Raw genomic sequence first — 16,525 nt, 5'->3', positions numbered from 1 at the left:
TAGATCAGAGACCTACAATTTTAAAACCCATGGTCAGAGATATGTGTAGATCACAGAGGGTGTTTGTGGTGGAGTCTTATCTTCCTATAGGGAGAAAGGGTTCAATTGAACCCACACATTGAGTGCTTGATTTTTACCTTGTTAGTAGGCTTTCAAGGGCAAGCCTAAGTCTAGTGGGTGGATGAAGTGCCTAACCCTAGTTTACCTTTCATGTTTTATTGCTAAATTTTTTTAGGCTAGCTTTTATGGTTATGTATTATGATTTATTGGCCCTTTGTTACCTAACTTGATTGATGTTATTTTATAATCATTTTTTTAAGTATTTGGTATAGCTCTAATACCATCTAAGAATCTACCTAAAGCTTTTGTACCATGTGTTACACTTGTGTTTTTCTTCATCTATAAAGTCAATTGTTTAGGTCTTGGGAGTGCTAGGTCAAACTTGAACTTGAAGCTTCGAGTTAGTTCAAGTTCAAGTTCTGTCACTAGAAAGAAATGTTAAAAGTGTACGACTGGCCTCCAATAATTGATTTTTCTATTCACATATGCCTATGTCAAACTTGAACTTGAACCTTCGGGTCAGTTCAAGTTCAAGTTTAGGTTCAAAATCCCAAAGATTGTCAGTGTAAATGATAGTGTTCAAGTTCAAAGTTATAAGTTGCTCGGGAACCCAAGATCCAAGGCCAAAAGGTGGTGGTGGATAATGAGATGTACAAAAAATAAGCTCCAACATGTGATTCATGCACAGGTATTGGTGTATATATTGTTATAATTTTAATACAACATGTAACCACATATTTCTATCAGCAGTCAGAAAAATAGTCACAATACGAGGGGTGTAACTCTGAGCTCCATTGTTGGATCTTCTTGAATTTTGGATATATTTAAAAAAATCAGGTTTTCTAAATCTTCACTAGAGCGATATTCAAAATTTGGCTAAGGTCAAAAGTTATAATGGAATGTATGTGGGTCTGTCAAACATACCAACAAATGCAAATTTGTTGAAGTTAGAAAAATAGTCATGTTGTTGGGGACACAACTTTTAATCCTACCATTTTATTGAGCTATATTTTAGATATGTTTGGGGAAACCTAATTATCTAAATTCTCTCTAAGCCATTTTGTAAAATTCATCACCTATCAAAAGTTATGACTGTTTAAGTGCAGCAGTATATAAACTACTAGTGACAGTCACAAGATCATGATAGCAATTTGTTACCAGCATATGCCACCTGTCAAAGAATGCAAATGAGATTCATTTTAAATTTGGAAAACATATTTGTTATCATCTATGCAACTTTAAAATGTCTCAAATATTAAATATTTCTAAAATGATAAGAAGAAGATTATTCACGAGAATGATTTTCAAGAAATGATTACCAGAACCACAGTGCAAGTGAAAACTATTATTTATTGTGAAGATTTCTACACATCAGAGGTTCTTCTCTTCACTAGCAATTTTGCAGCTATAGGGAGTGAGAGAATACATTTTTATGGGCAATGATTGTAATAGGGAAGAGGAATAGATTTTTTTTTTTAAAAAAAATTCTACAACTTGACTATAATGACAGAGATAAAATGATATTGTTATTATTTTGATATGCATTTGAAATAAAAGAGAGTTTCATATATCAGATTCTAAAGTTTGAATATGATTTTCTTGGATGGTTATATATTCATTTCTTTCATTTTTGAGGTGAAGTTTTGCATTATCATTCATAGTCAACAGAATAAAATAATGTTTCTTTGCACTTCCCTTGTGATGTGAAAGATTGGATAGATGGTCTTGTGGATGTTTGTTCATTTTTCTTTCCTCATTGTCCAATTTATAAATCTTATAATCACGTTTCTCCTGTAGTGATGGGAAAATTCTAGAAAGCCCTTGTGTCTTCTAATAAAAGACATAACCAGCTATTTAAATTCTTTGAATATCTTTCTAAGAGGGAATTGTACCTCTCAATTCAGAGGAAAGCTATCAATCTCATGATAGTATTTCCAATTGTTAGTGGTAGTTGTTCTTCTATTTAGGAATTTTGAGTCATTCTTTGTATTTAATATTGGAAAGACAAATCTATTTACTAATAGAATTTTGGCGACTTTGTTGGGGAAAGAAAGTGAAGTTCCAGTGCTTTCCTTTCCTTGGATATCTGAAGGTTACCTCCCCAAAGAAAGAGGTTGGTGAATCTAATCTATTTGGTAAAAGAAGTCCACTATAAACATGGCCTTGACTGTGACTCAACCATGGTAGCTGCAATTTTGGTCCTTTTGGTTTACCTCATCTCACAATTATGTGCGTCGGATCAAAAAAATACTTTCTTGAGTATTCCGAAGGGAGTGATCAAGATCCGGACAACCACATTTGAGCATTCAATACAAACTGTGGGGTTCTTGGTGTTTTAGAAGAATATGTTTATGTTTTTCTATTTGTTAAATCCCTTGTTGGTGATGTTGCTATTTGGTTTTAGCATTTGGAAGATGGGTGCATCGCTGGTTGGAGTGTGCTAGAAAGTAAATTCCTTGTGATATTTAAACCAATAGTCAATGTGGGCTACCTATTATGCCAACTTTTTAAAATTTAGAAAGAAAAAGATGAAGAGATAAGAAGCTTTGTGGATAAATTTATCTAAACCTTGACAAAGATTCCACAAGTTGACCAACCCAGCCAAGCAAACTTGTTGCCAATCTTTCTTGCAACATTGCATCCAGAAGTCCATTTTTATCTCAAAAGGAGTAAGGTATGTGACCTTGAAATTCCTAACCAAGAGGTTGTTAGAATTGAAGATGATTAATTTTTATCTAGTTATTTTCAACAAAACAACCTCACAAAAGTCTCAGGCCCAAATCTAAAACTAAAAGATGAGTCTATGAGTGATAAGTCTAAGCCCTCAATCAATGGTCATGATAAGCCTTTGCGGAAAAGAGTTTGCCTCTACAAACAATAGTATCATTCAGAGGTAAAACCCAAACAAAAATTTTTTACTCTCAAATCAATAAAACCAACATCTTCTATTTATGATTGTTGAATTATGATAGTCTTTGGTGCAAAAGATTTAGTAATACCTCCTTTGTTTGAAAACAATCCTCATGATGCAATGTAAGCATATCACTTGCATGTCAGGTATGATGAGGATTCTGAAAAAGTCACTCCCGAAGAAAATAACTTTTTTTATACGATAGGGTGTTGTTGCTCACACATTGAGAATAACAAGGAACATTTTTTCCAATCAGATGATCTGACGAATTGCCTAAGTATGCCTCTTATAGAGGAAGAGCTCAATGAAAATAAGTTGACTGCCTCTTATCCAATATTTGAAACTTTTTCTTTTGAACTTCTTAATGTATTTCTAGTCATTGATATTGATCAGAAAAGTTTGACAAATCAACATGGCAAAGGAAAGATTCATGAGGAAGAAGCAAAAGGCATCCTTCAAGTTAATTGAGAAATAGAATATGAAACCTTTTTATTTCATTACCCACCATCTCAAGAGAAAAGGCCACAACCTCAAATACAAGAGTAACAAGAACACTCCTATGACATGCTCAACAAGCTCAAATGTTGATTTGCAGCATAAGATTAGGTCCTAGCTAGACAATTATTAGAAATCAGAGGCAAGCACACTCATTCATGATAATAATCATTGCCAAAATGGTGAACTTTTCACATGCCTAGGTGAAGGAGACATTCTCAAACCAATTCATAGATCAACAAATATATTTCCTCATGATGAAGAAGGAATTAAGGAAACTCCAAGTATAAACCCTTCTAATTTATCTATTTTAGATAAAGATTTTTTAGATTTATTAGCAACAAAGGATGATGAATTCATCTCGGCCAAGATTGACCCTATGCTTGAAGAAGCTCACTTCTATTTTGAGGGTTTTTTTAATTCTGAAAAACCTCTTATTTATGATGATCCTAAGAATGTAGATATTGAAAATGATATAATCCCCACTTTGGAAATTTTTAAACAAGCTTTGTTTCAGTGGGTTCCTAGGAATGGGTTTGATAGTTCTTTGCAGAAGGCTTGAGAAGGCTCAAAATTTCATGATGAGAAGTGGATCTTTGGGCATGGTGATTGGTTGATAAGGTTCTTGCACATGATTAATTTGAGTTACCAAGATAAAGAGTTTTCTAAATGGAGGTGGCGTTGGGTTGTGCCATGTCGATGCAATTCATTGTTCCGAAAAGGATCTTTCTTTTCATAGCTAGTGAATTGCTTTGTGTAGTATTTCTTCAGCTCTAATCCTTTGGTGAGTCCTTCTCACCTGTATATATATATATATATATATATATATATATATATATATATATATATATATATATATATATATATATATCTCATTTGTCTCTAATCTTTTGGCGGTGTTTAGTGTAGCTGGTTAGTTGTTTTGTTTGCAGGTAGTTTAGGTGTTTTGGTAATCCTTCTGTCCTTTGTTCCTCTATGCAAGAAGTTTCTCTATCCTTTATGCTTTAATGACTCTGCTCCTAATGGCTAGACACTGGTCTCAACCAAAGATTACTAAATTCTTCATGCACTTTATAGTCCACATCCCCAGTCAAAGCTAGTTGCTACACTTGTGTTTTTCTTTATCCATAAAGTCAATTGTTTAGGTCTTGGGAGTGCCTAAGTTGAACTTGAACTTGAACCTTCGGGTCAGTTCAAGTTCAAGTTCAAGTTTTTCCACTAGCGAGAAATGTTAAAAGTGGGTGGCTGGCCTCCAATTTTTTATCTATTTATTCACATATGCCTAATTCAAACTTAAACTTGAATCTTCAGGCCAGTTCAAGTTCAAGTTAAGGTTCAAAATCCCAAAGATTGTCGATGCAAATGGTAGTGTTCAAGTTCAAAGTTGCTTAGAAGCCCAAGATCCAAGGCTGGAAAGTGATGGTGGATAATGAGATGTGTAACAAGGAGGCTTCAACATGTGATTCATGTGGCCCGTGGCTATATAGCCACGAAAATGCACTTCCTTTACATTGCTTTTTCCAACTTTTCAGAAAAAATTCCAAGTCCTCTCCTTCGTAAGAAAGTGCATTTTCGTGCTTATATGGACGTTGTCATTCATGTGTAGGTAATGGCATATATATTGTTATATTTTTAATACAGCCTGTAACCACAGATTTCTATCAGCAATCAGAAAAATAATTCCAATACAAGGGGGCATAACTCTCAGTTCCACTATTGAATCTTCTTGAACTTTGGATATATATTTAAAAATTAGGTTTTCTAAACCTTCAACAGAGAGATCTTCAAAATTTAGCCAAGGTCAAAAGTTATAATGGAATGTATGTGGGTTTGTCAAACATACTAGCAAATGCAAATTTGTTGTAGTTAGAAAAAAAAAGTCATGTTGTGGGGGCCACAACTTTATATCCTATTATTGTATTGAGCTAAATTTTGGATATGTTTGGGGAAATCTAATTATCTAAATTCTCTCTAAGCTATTCTATAAAATTCATCATGGATCAAAATTTGTGAATGTTTAAGTGCGTCAGTATATAAACTACCAATGATAGTCACAAGATCATGACAACAATTTGTTACCAGCATATGCCATTTGTAAAATAATGCATATGGGATTCATTTTAAATTTGGAAAACATGTCTGTTATCATTTATGCAACTTTAAAATGGCTCAAATATTAAATATTTCTAAACTGATAAGAAGATTACTCATGAGAATGATTAAAATTATTTTCAAGAAACGGTTCCCAGAACTGAAGTGCAAGTGAAAACTATTATTTATTGTGAAGATTTCTACACAACATAGGTTCTTCTCTTCACCAGAAGTTTTACAACTACAGGGAGTGAGAGAATACATTTTTATGGGTAGTGATTATAATAGAAAGGAGGAATAGATTTTTCTTTTTTCTGCAACTTGACCGTACTGACAGAGATAAAATGATATTGTTATTATTTTGTTATGCTTCTGAAATAAAAGAGAGTTTCATATATCATATTCTAAAGTCTGAATATGATTTTCTTGGATTGAAAATGATTATACAGTCAATTATTTTATGTTTTAGGTGCAATTATGCATTATCATTCATAGTCAGCAGAATAAAATAATGTTTCTTTGCACTTCCCTTGTGATGTGAAAAATTGGATAGATGGTCTTGTGGTTGTTTGTTCATTTTTATTTCCTCATTGTCCTGTTTATAAATCTTATAATCACATTTCTCCCATAGTGATGGGCAAATGCTAGAAAGCCTTTGTGTCTTCTGGTAAAAGACATAACCAGTTATTTAAATTTTTTGAATATCTTTTTGAGAGGGAGTTGTACCTTTCAATTCAGAGGAAAGCTATTAATCTCATGATAGTATTTTCAACTATTAGTGGCAGTTGTTCTTCTATTCAAGAATTTTGAGTCATTCTTTGTATTTAATTTTGGAAGGACAAATCTGTTTACTAACACCATGTAAGAATTTTCATAAGGAAAAAATGAAATGTCAAGATCTTGAAGCTCAAGAGATAGCACAAGAGACACATATATGATCAAATGAGAATGGATTAATCAGATAATTGGATGAATACATCATAGAATTTCCTTGTATATAAAGGCAAATGATATGTCTAGGAGTCATCCAAGAGATAAGCATACTAACTAAGCACATGTCCACCAAGAGTGGATTATCCTCCATTGCACATGAATGTATGTGCAACAATGAGAGGACAAGAATACAAAGGTATATTTGATAAAGAGATGTAGTAGACAACATGTGCTCAATTGGAGTGCAAACTATTGTGTTGTTAATGTGACAACTCATATGAATATGTAAACTCCTAGGTGTCTACATGAAAACTAATATAAATACACATTATCCTAAGTAAACTTAAGTAAAGTGTAAAGAGTAAACACTTGTTTACACCAATACCCCCCTTAAGTGCAACTTAGGAGAATGTACTAGATAATAATGCAAGATGGGTCCTGGCTATTAGGCCATGTTACGTATCCATGTACAATATGCAAGTGCAAAATATGTGCAATGTAATCTCTCATAAAGTAGAGGAAGAGGGAAAACCACATGGGAAAAACCCCCCTCCAAAAAGAGAAATAAGTACAATAAAAGAAAATGAGAGAGAAGAAGACCTCATGTGAGGAAAAGATCCCACCCCCCACCCCCAATAAGAGAGAAGAAGAGGAAGATAGACAAAGTAGCCTCCCCTCAATGTAGAATGCAAACCAATGGTAGATGCTCCAGGCTCGATGTAGAAATTTCTCCATGAGTGTAGAACAACATTCCTCCCCGTAGGAAGAAACAAAACCAAATGTGTATCAAATAAGCCTCCCCCATGTGTAGGAAGAAACCTCAAAATGTATGGAATCTCTGAAACGTGCTCAAGTGTCCCCATGTCAATACTAAAAAAGGTCTCCTCCAAATCATGTATACTATGCCACTCTACTAAAAAAGATAAATTAGGATCAACTAAGGATTAATGTAGAACATGTATCAAAGACCCAAGTGTCTCCTCTGAAGACAAAGTGACCTCCTCCAAATATTGTATCAAAGTATCCACCATCATGTCAACCTCAAAATAATGATCAAGTAGAGAATGAAGATGAGGATTAGAGTGTTCCCTCGCATCAACTGAAAGAGGACCATCTTCACCAAAGAGAAGATGAATATCATGAATACTGTCTCCCAAATCTGTATTGTAGGACTTCATCAACAAACGAAAAGTCTTTCAAGTAGTCATCCCATGGAATTAAGTCTGGAAGACAATAAATATCCTGCTACATTGAATCATGTGAATCCACGACTGTGTGAATATTAACATCATTAGGAGAAAAAGTAGATACAATATCAGTAGGAAGAGAAGAAATGGAAGGTTCAAGAACTTGATTATATGTGAGAACACCCAAGTTCAAGTAGCCAAAGTTCTCCTCAAAATTTGAGAAGTAGTATAGCCGAGATGCATGATCTACCACCCCTATAGTAATGATATGTCTAGTCTCTGATAAAAACTGAATCAGGTGTGAATTTCATAGTCCTTCTTGTATCTCCATGAGTGAGCTAATAGATGGAAAGAAGATTATGACATAGGTAAGTTACACACAACACATATTTGAATTATCCCTCCCCTTTATCAATAGTGTCTTTCCCAATAACATTCATATAAGTATGATTTCCCATCAAGATAGGTGGAGTATGACAAGGATCAAATGATGAAACCATAGGCTATGAAGATACCATATGATGAGAAGCCCCTGAATCTAGAAGCCATCTCCTTGAATCTTAACTTGAAGTAGCTACTAAGGCTTGACCTTTTCCCATGTGATCCTTTCCTTTATCAAAAATAGTCATTCTTGAAGGTAGACTAATTTGATTCTTCTTGAGAAGATTCTTGAGTTCATCAATTTCCTTCTTGTAACAATGATGTTCTTCATGTCCATTGTTCTTGTAATATGCACAAGTAAGCAACTCATTCTTAGATGATTTTACCTTATTGTTGGAGTTTTCTTGTGGTGAGGAGATTAAGTGTTCTTTGTTTTGTTGTGAATTTTGTTTCCATGATTTTTGCTTCTTGTTAGACCCTTTTCCTTGATTCCCTTTACTAGCCACTAATGCTTTGGACTTTGAAGACTTGAGAATACCCATGCTCATCAAGTTTGATTGTTCTACCATCAACATTTCTATGAAGGAATCAAATGAAGGCATGGTGTAGGAAGAACCTAAGGTTAACTTATGAGTTTTGAAGCTCAAAACAAATGATGCATACTCTAGAGGAAGTTTTCTCATCAAATTATGGATCAAATTTTCATCCTCTATCGTAATTCCAAAATCCTTAACTATTGACCTTAGCTCATGTGCCTTGGTGATATAGTCTTGAATTGTGTCAAACTCCTTTTGATCTAATGACATGAGATTTTCATCAAGTTCAAAAAAGCTTTGTCTACTTTTCCATACAAGCTAGCAAACTTATCCCATGCTTCCTTTACTATTTTAAAATTATGAATATGGAAGATAAGATCTTCATGTACATACTTCCTCAAAGTACCAATAGCAACCATATTGTTATGATTCCATTCATTTAGTTTATCAGGATCAGATGGTGCAACCATGGTTCCATCAATATAATCAATTAAAATTTGTTTCCATCATTTTACTCCATGCTCTAATTTTCCATGTAGCATAATTATGTAGAGTTAAAAGTAGAAACCCCCCAAAATGGATGATTTTGGCACGTTATACTTAGTGCATGTACAATTTCCACTTGTCAAAATAAACCAAAGTGGACTTTTGATTTTAATGGCTACAACAATAATATGAAGCTATATCAGACTCAACAAGATAAGACACAAGACCTCTCAAGGATCTAATTAATTACAAGTGCCAAAATAGGTAAAAAATGACCAAATGTTGAAAGTACTATGTTTACTCAAAATTTCTCCAAACTGATACTAGATTTGGAAAGTAGACAAAACATCATGCATTTTCAAAAAAGAAGCACTTGAATATGTGTCCATATGAGCTCGAACAAAGCCTTTGAGGTTGCAAAAATTAGGATTTGTGATTTTTACAAACATCTAGGACCAGGGATTGTAAACAACCTGTAGGAATGTGTATATCACACAACTCTACCCCAAAACAAAACAAAACAAAACAAAATTGCTCAAAAAAAGGAGTCCATATGAGGGAGATATCACTATTTGAAAATCAGCTCTGTAATTATTTTTCCTAAATCGTTGTTGTCATACCTCAAAAAATCAAATGACTCTAGATTTCACCTTAGATGTCTAATTTTGATGAAACAAGAGTCAATTTAGAGGTATTTTGACCTTCTGAATGTGATACCAACATCTGATTGCCCCAACAAGCTCTAATCTTGACCTGTAAAAACAATCTCTCCAATGACTATGTAATGAAACTCCCATGGCTCTGATACCATGTAAGAATTTGGCATAGCTCTAATACCATATAAGAATTTGATATAGCTCTAATACCATGCAAGAATCTCCCTCAAGCTTGTGTACCATGTAAGAATTTTCCTAAGGCAAGAATGAAATGCCAAGATCTAGAAGCTCAAGAGATAGCACAAGAGAGACAAGATATGATCAAATGATAATGGATTAATTAGATACATCATAGAAGTGTCTTGTATATAAATACAACCAATATGTATAGGATTCATACAAGCGATAATCATACCAACTAAGAAGATGTCCACCAAGAGTGGATTATCTTCCATTGTGCATGAATGTATGTGCAACAATGAGAGGATAAAAATACAAAAGTGTATCTCGTAAATAGATGCAGTAGACAACATGTGCTCAATTGGAATGCAAACTACTGTGTTTTAAACATGACAACTCATATGAATATGCAAACTCCTAGGTGTCTACATGACAACTAATATGAATATACATAATCCCAAGTAAACTTAAGTAAAGTGTAAATAGTAAATACTTGTTTACACCATCAAGTTTATATATTGATGAGCTACTTGATACTCAGTTATTTCATGTGTTTGTGTTTGTTCTTTCAATGATGATGCATAGTGTATTCATATAGTGATTTTAGTTGTTTTATGATGATAGTTAGATGGATGATTTATATACATTTTTCTATGGTTACTTATCCCATACTTGAATGTGTGTAAGCATGCTTTAAGCACCTGAGATTTAAAATTTTGATACAATATCCCATGGAAGGAAATTTATGAGATCTTTCCATATGTTGCTAATTTTACTACTAATGATGTTTTTGTGAAGCATAAGTTGCGAGGAAGCAATGTTCTAGGATCATGTTGAACTTGAATTTGAACCTCAAGGTTCAAAGTTCAACGCTCACAAATTTAAAGAGAAGATCCAAAGTTAATTTGAGTCCAAGTTCAAAGGTACAAGTTCAAGCTTCAAGTTCGAAGGTCCACCTTGTTAGGTTGAAAATGCAAATTCAGATGAAAATTCACTAGTTTAAAAGATGCATGATTTAGCTTTGTAAGTCCTTGGTTTGAGTTCAAGCTTTTTGAAGTGTGGGTCATTAGCTGCAAGGTTCAAATTTTAGATGCAAGGTTTAGTTCAAAGACACATGTGACTAATTCAGGAATGCAAAGGGGAGCATAGTTAAACTTTAAAAAATAAAGAGAGATGAAAACTTATTTCATTAAGTGAAGTCCTCTGCTCAAGCTCAAAACTAAGTATTGGTAAATAAATGGGGTAGAACTCTTTGTTAAGAATTTGAATGTGAAAAGTAACATCATAAGAGCTCCCAATATGTTTTCTTTCACACCTCCTCCTTAACGATCAACTATGATTTTCTCCTAATCTAGTCATTGTTGAGAGAAATTATACCTACGTGCATGCCTTCAAGGTAAATCTCCATGATCTACAGGTCAGAATACATGGTATGGATCATGTGGAAATCATGTTAAGAAAATCATTGAGTGACTTATCACACCATCGAAGCTAAGCATGGAAGAAAATATTGTGTTAATCCCAATGTGAGCAAACTAGGCTATCAAAGTATGGTGATAATACTTGAACTTGACACATGAAGACCTTTGCAAACTGCTTGACATAATTACCCACCCCTTCTAACAAGAATCAATATGCGTAAAAGTGCATGTAGTTTGAATTTTGTGGTATACATCAAATTTCAAATAAACATTATGATTTAAAATTCATGTCTTTCACCTCAATCGTTGTGCAAATCAAAAAATAAATTGCCATGATTGATTCAAAGTTTCTGCATGAATCATAGACAAGTGTTGGCATTTGATAGATGTATTGTGTCTTATGGAGATGAGACGTGGTCAAAGAAGATAGTGTAAAATCAACATAGGGAAAAGGGTGGTGAATCAATAAATCCAAATTAAAGTTCACTATTGAATACAACATGGAGTTATGTTGCAAGAAATCTAATGCCAAACTTGAGTATATGAATTTGAAACATAACAAGAGGCATGAACATGTTTGACAAAATAAGCCACCTCATTATCATTATCTACCACATGTGGATTACAATAGTAACTATCAAGTTACATGTAGAAAGTGAACATTTTTATGGACACGTAGAGATTCATGGTGGTGATATGTAGCCCATTTGTTGGACGACACAGTTTGATGAATTTATGATCAAAGTGACAAAGATATAGAGGTTGCCGAAAAACTATTTGTTCAAATGTCTATCCACGTATACAATCAGCATTGACATGTTCAAAATTTCAATACATCTAACTTTTCATTAATATTTGAGAAGTCTCCCACATTTGGAATTACAGACAAAAATAACAGTGATTCCTGAAGGGAAATGAGAGCACCCCAGAAATTCATCTGAGATTAGTATGCACATCCTACATCCATTAGTTCCCTAAACAACTTCTAATAAGTAAATACAAGTGCATACTACTATGCCATAAAAGTATAAACATACATAGTTGATTTCCCACAATTAAAACCTTAAAGGAAAGTGATTGCAATTTACTGATCTAAATAAATTTCAATAGCATTATGAAATATTGATTATTATTTTACAATCATGAAACTAGAAGAATGAGACAAAATAGAGAACACATATATACATGGGGAAAACCTTTCTAGATAAAAAATCCCACCCTCTAAACCATCAAGCTAATGTATTATTCAATAAAAAGTTACAATAAATTTTTAGCCTTCACATGGAGATTTATATCTTGCTCCATTCTAGAGAAAATCTGGTAGCATAACCCTGTGCAAATAACTTCTCATCTCTCTTTCAATTCTCTACAACAATGCTTTGTACTTACAGAGTTTTTATACAAGAGGAAACAACTTCTAAAGCATCTACATTCAACACATCTATAAATTATTTTAGAAACTTCCTTATGCATAACCCTTTCATAAAAAACAAAGCATAAGAGAATAAATCGCCAAAACAAAAGAAGCTTTTTGCTTTTCTACTCCAAGTCTTTTCTTGTGGAAGAATCCAGCTCCATTTAGAAACTTTCCAAGAAAGCACAAATAAAGCAATAAATCGTGGTAAGGCTAAGTCACCTTATCCCAAAAATCTCCCACTTGACAAAGACCTTACAAGGTTCAAACTGATGAAACTATATCATCACAGTCATTCATGAAACCACATAAACTCGTGCTCCCACTACACACTTATCCAAATAACACAAGCATAAGATCCTAGTGATAACAAAGGCTACAAAACACTACCACCACTCCACTATGCTCATGAGCCACATAGAAGCATCAAAAACATCAACTTCTTAGCCCAATAAAACTATGAAGTCATCCTCCAAAAACAAGATAAAACATCAACCAAACCAATTTTTCCAATCCAACTAATAAACCCACGAAATTGAAAATAACATCCATAGTAAATGCTAACCGATCCAATCACCCATACCTCAAAGGTAGCCAACACTAGAAAACTCATGGCAGCAACATAACCAACCCATAAATTGCAACCTCAAGCTCTATGTGCAAACCAGTTGATGAAGACCAAACACATACAAGAACTCTCATTGCATGGGTAATGTCAATTTTTGAAAAATCAAAATCATACTGAGTTTACTGATAATAATGCAAAGAAAGTGCAACCACGTAGTACCAAGGACCATCCACAAAGACATGCAAGTCCTATAACAAAAACACTGCAAGAAACATCTCTCTCATCCAATCTCCACAATTCTCTCGTGTTCTCCACATCCAACAAAGAAAAGAGATAAATGAACCATCTTGTCATCACAAAAAACAATGAAGTACAAGTGATAACAAATGACCACAAAAGAGTGACCACCATAGCTCCAATAGATCTCAAAAACAATGTTATGTGAACCAAAACATCCAAGAAGATAACCAAGACCAAAGAAAGAAACTACAAATCATAAGCATGTAGAATGTCCTTCTACAAACACTTCTAAATGTCAAATGTGACAAGTATGATCTCCTTCACAACCCCAAGAGAAAAGCCACAACAAAATCCAAAATTGTTCAACCTCAAGAGATCAAACATAACATGATATCATGAATCTCCATGGATGTCGGCCTCTCAAAGAAGATTAAACTCCATTCCCATTTTAAGAAATCAGCCCACTACCATTTGCTATTGTCATCATAAATGAAAATACACCTTAAGGAGATAATCATGTTATCCATCTCACATAATGAATCCTCTAGAACCATCTAACCACAGCTCAAGATCCATGAATATGAAAGAAAAGATAAAGCACCTGAAAGTAACATTGGGCAATAACTCTCAAGTGATAAACTACCAAGTAGACCAAGAGTAGGGAATGAGAATGCTCCTCCAATATATGAAAGTCACCCTATGACTTATCCAAGAATCATCTCCTCATAGGTCTTTATTGAACTCACATCCAACAAAGGTGTAGGCTCCTCATACTTTCTATTAAAATCTCATTAAGAGCATACATCTCAACAACATGTCTCTCATCTCATTAGAACTCTAGCCTCACCTAAGTCTCCAAATATCCACAAGTACCTATAATCAATCACTCCATGCAAAACTCCACTGCAACATAGCACTGTCATGAAGTATCAAGAAAATGATCAAAGTACTCAATACCAAGAAACTAAACCAAGATCCATGTCAAAGCTCCAACCATGAAATCAAGAACATAAACATGACATCATGATCTAAACCATCTCCTCCAAAGAGATAACATGCTTCATGTGATCATATCAAATAACTGTATCATGCCACAACTCTAAACTGGTAATAAAGAGAAAATCATGACATAAAAGCCACCATGATAACATATCAAATAAAACATAAACAACATCTCTACCAAGGACCCCTTGAATCCTAAAGATGTCAACATCTCCAATCACATGAAGATACCATCTCCAACTAGTGAACCAAAAAATGTGAAAGACCCTTCTACAACAACATGATCTAAGGCATCCTCAAACATCTGCAACACTAAAGAAGATCATCCATCACTACATGTTGGAAAAATATAGCCACTGCCAAATCTCTCACTAAAATGTGATACTGAGCTATCTAAGCATATGACACACCATCCTCCAAATCTAAAAATCATCCAGGCCCACACATCACACTGAGTGAAACCAAGATGTCCACACTAAGGAAACTCACCATGCTTTAGGACTCCATAACTGACTATCCAAGTACTCAAATATCATCCACCCTCTCATCCCAAAGCAACCACACAAATGCAGAAATGACCACAAAAAAGGTCAGCTATCAAGTTTGCACCAACACTGAATAAAATTTGGTAGATATAGATAGTCCACATCCAAGTTATCCCACTGCAATTAAATGGGTGGCCTACCCACCTGACTACATAACTTGTAGATCCAATCATTGCAATGTGCAAACTCATTATTACATTAGTGACATATACAAATGAGATCAAATAGAATAATCATGTAGACAAAATGACTCAAACACCGGATCAAGCACAAATCTGATTTGACAATTATGTCCATGTCGAGCACCATAGTCCATGAATCCAACAAAGCATCACCATAGAGATGTTGATTGACTGATTATGTACCAACATCTACATGTAGAGAAAGAAAAACACCTCCTCTCACCATGCACAAAGAATGCATCCATGTAGAACTACAACTATCTCATCTAGTACCACTCCAAAGGAACAAGAATCAAGAAAATAACTCTTCAATAGATCCACAAAAAACCACAAGTTTTTTTATTTCAGCATGCAAAACTTGCAAAAACATTGTGTTTAAGAACACCACGCACATCTACATCCACTTCTTATCTGAAAGATTCAAAAGTTTGAAAAAACACCAAACAATTGAACCTAGAATAATAGATTTTCATAGATGAGTATAATCATAGATTTTTTAAGGAAAATCAATAAACCCCTCAGATCCAACAAACAAGAATCAAAGCCATGCACGTATAAGCATCCAAGAGGAAAGCATAGTATAGGAACTCCAAGCCCACTTGTAGACCGATTCCACAACCACTGCTAGTACATGCATCTGAGAGATAGGCTATCTAGAAGCTTCCAAATCATCCAATGATCAACTCTATAACCTCTATGCATTCTAGGTAATAAAAGAGACACCTTCAAATACCCATATATCAAGAATTATTCTACTATCAAGCAAGAGCTCTAGATCAATGTCATTTCAACATGACCAACTCTATTTTCTTTGTCTTCACCATCCTTCAAGAAATGTCTGTTGTCTCCTAAAAAACTCAATCAACTACAAGACTCCCATTTATCAAAGGATTAATTATTAGCCAATTTCTTCAAAAATTCTTCAAGCTCTGCAAGCTAAGAAATCTTAACAAAATAAATACCCAAAACTAGAAACACTGTGAATCTTCACATGCAAGAAACGTGCAATTCACAAAACTAAGCTCTGATACCAATTAAAGAGAAATGAAAGCACCCTAGAAATTCATCTGAGATCAGTACGCACATCCTGTATTCATTAGTTCCTTAAAAAAATTCTAATAAGAAAATACAAGTGCGTACTACTATGCCATAAAAGTGAAAAAAAACATAGTTGATTTCCCACAGTTAAAACCTTAAAGGAAAGTGATTGCAATTTATCAATCTAAATAAATTTCAA

The sequence above is a fragment of the Cupressus sempervirens genome, chromosome 10 (genome assembly GCF_028749045.1).
Source record: "Cupressus sempervirens isolate cs-2001-9-10 chromosome 10, ASM2874904v1, whole genome shotgun sequence".
Lineage (NCBI taxonomy): Eukaryota > Viridiplantae > Streptophyta > Pinopsida > Cupressales > Cupressaceae > Cupressus > Cupressus sempervirens.
Note: the sequence above shows the minus strand (reverse complement) of the source record.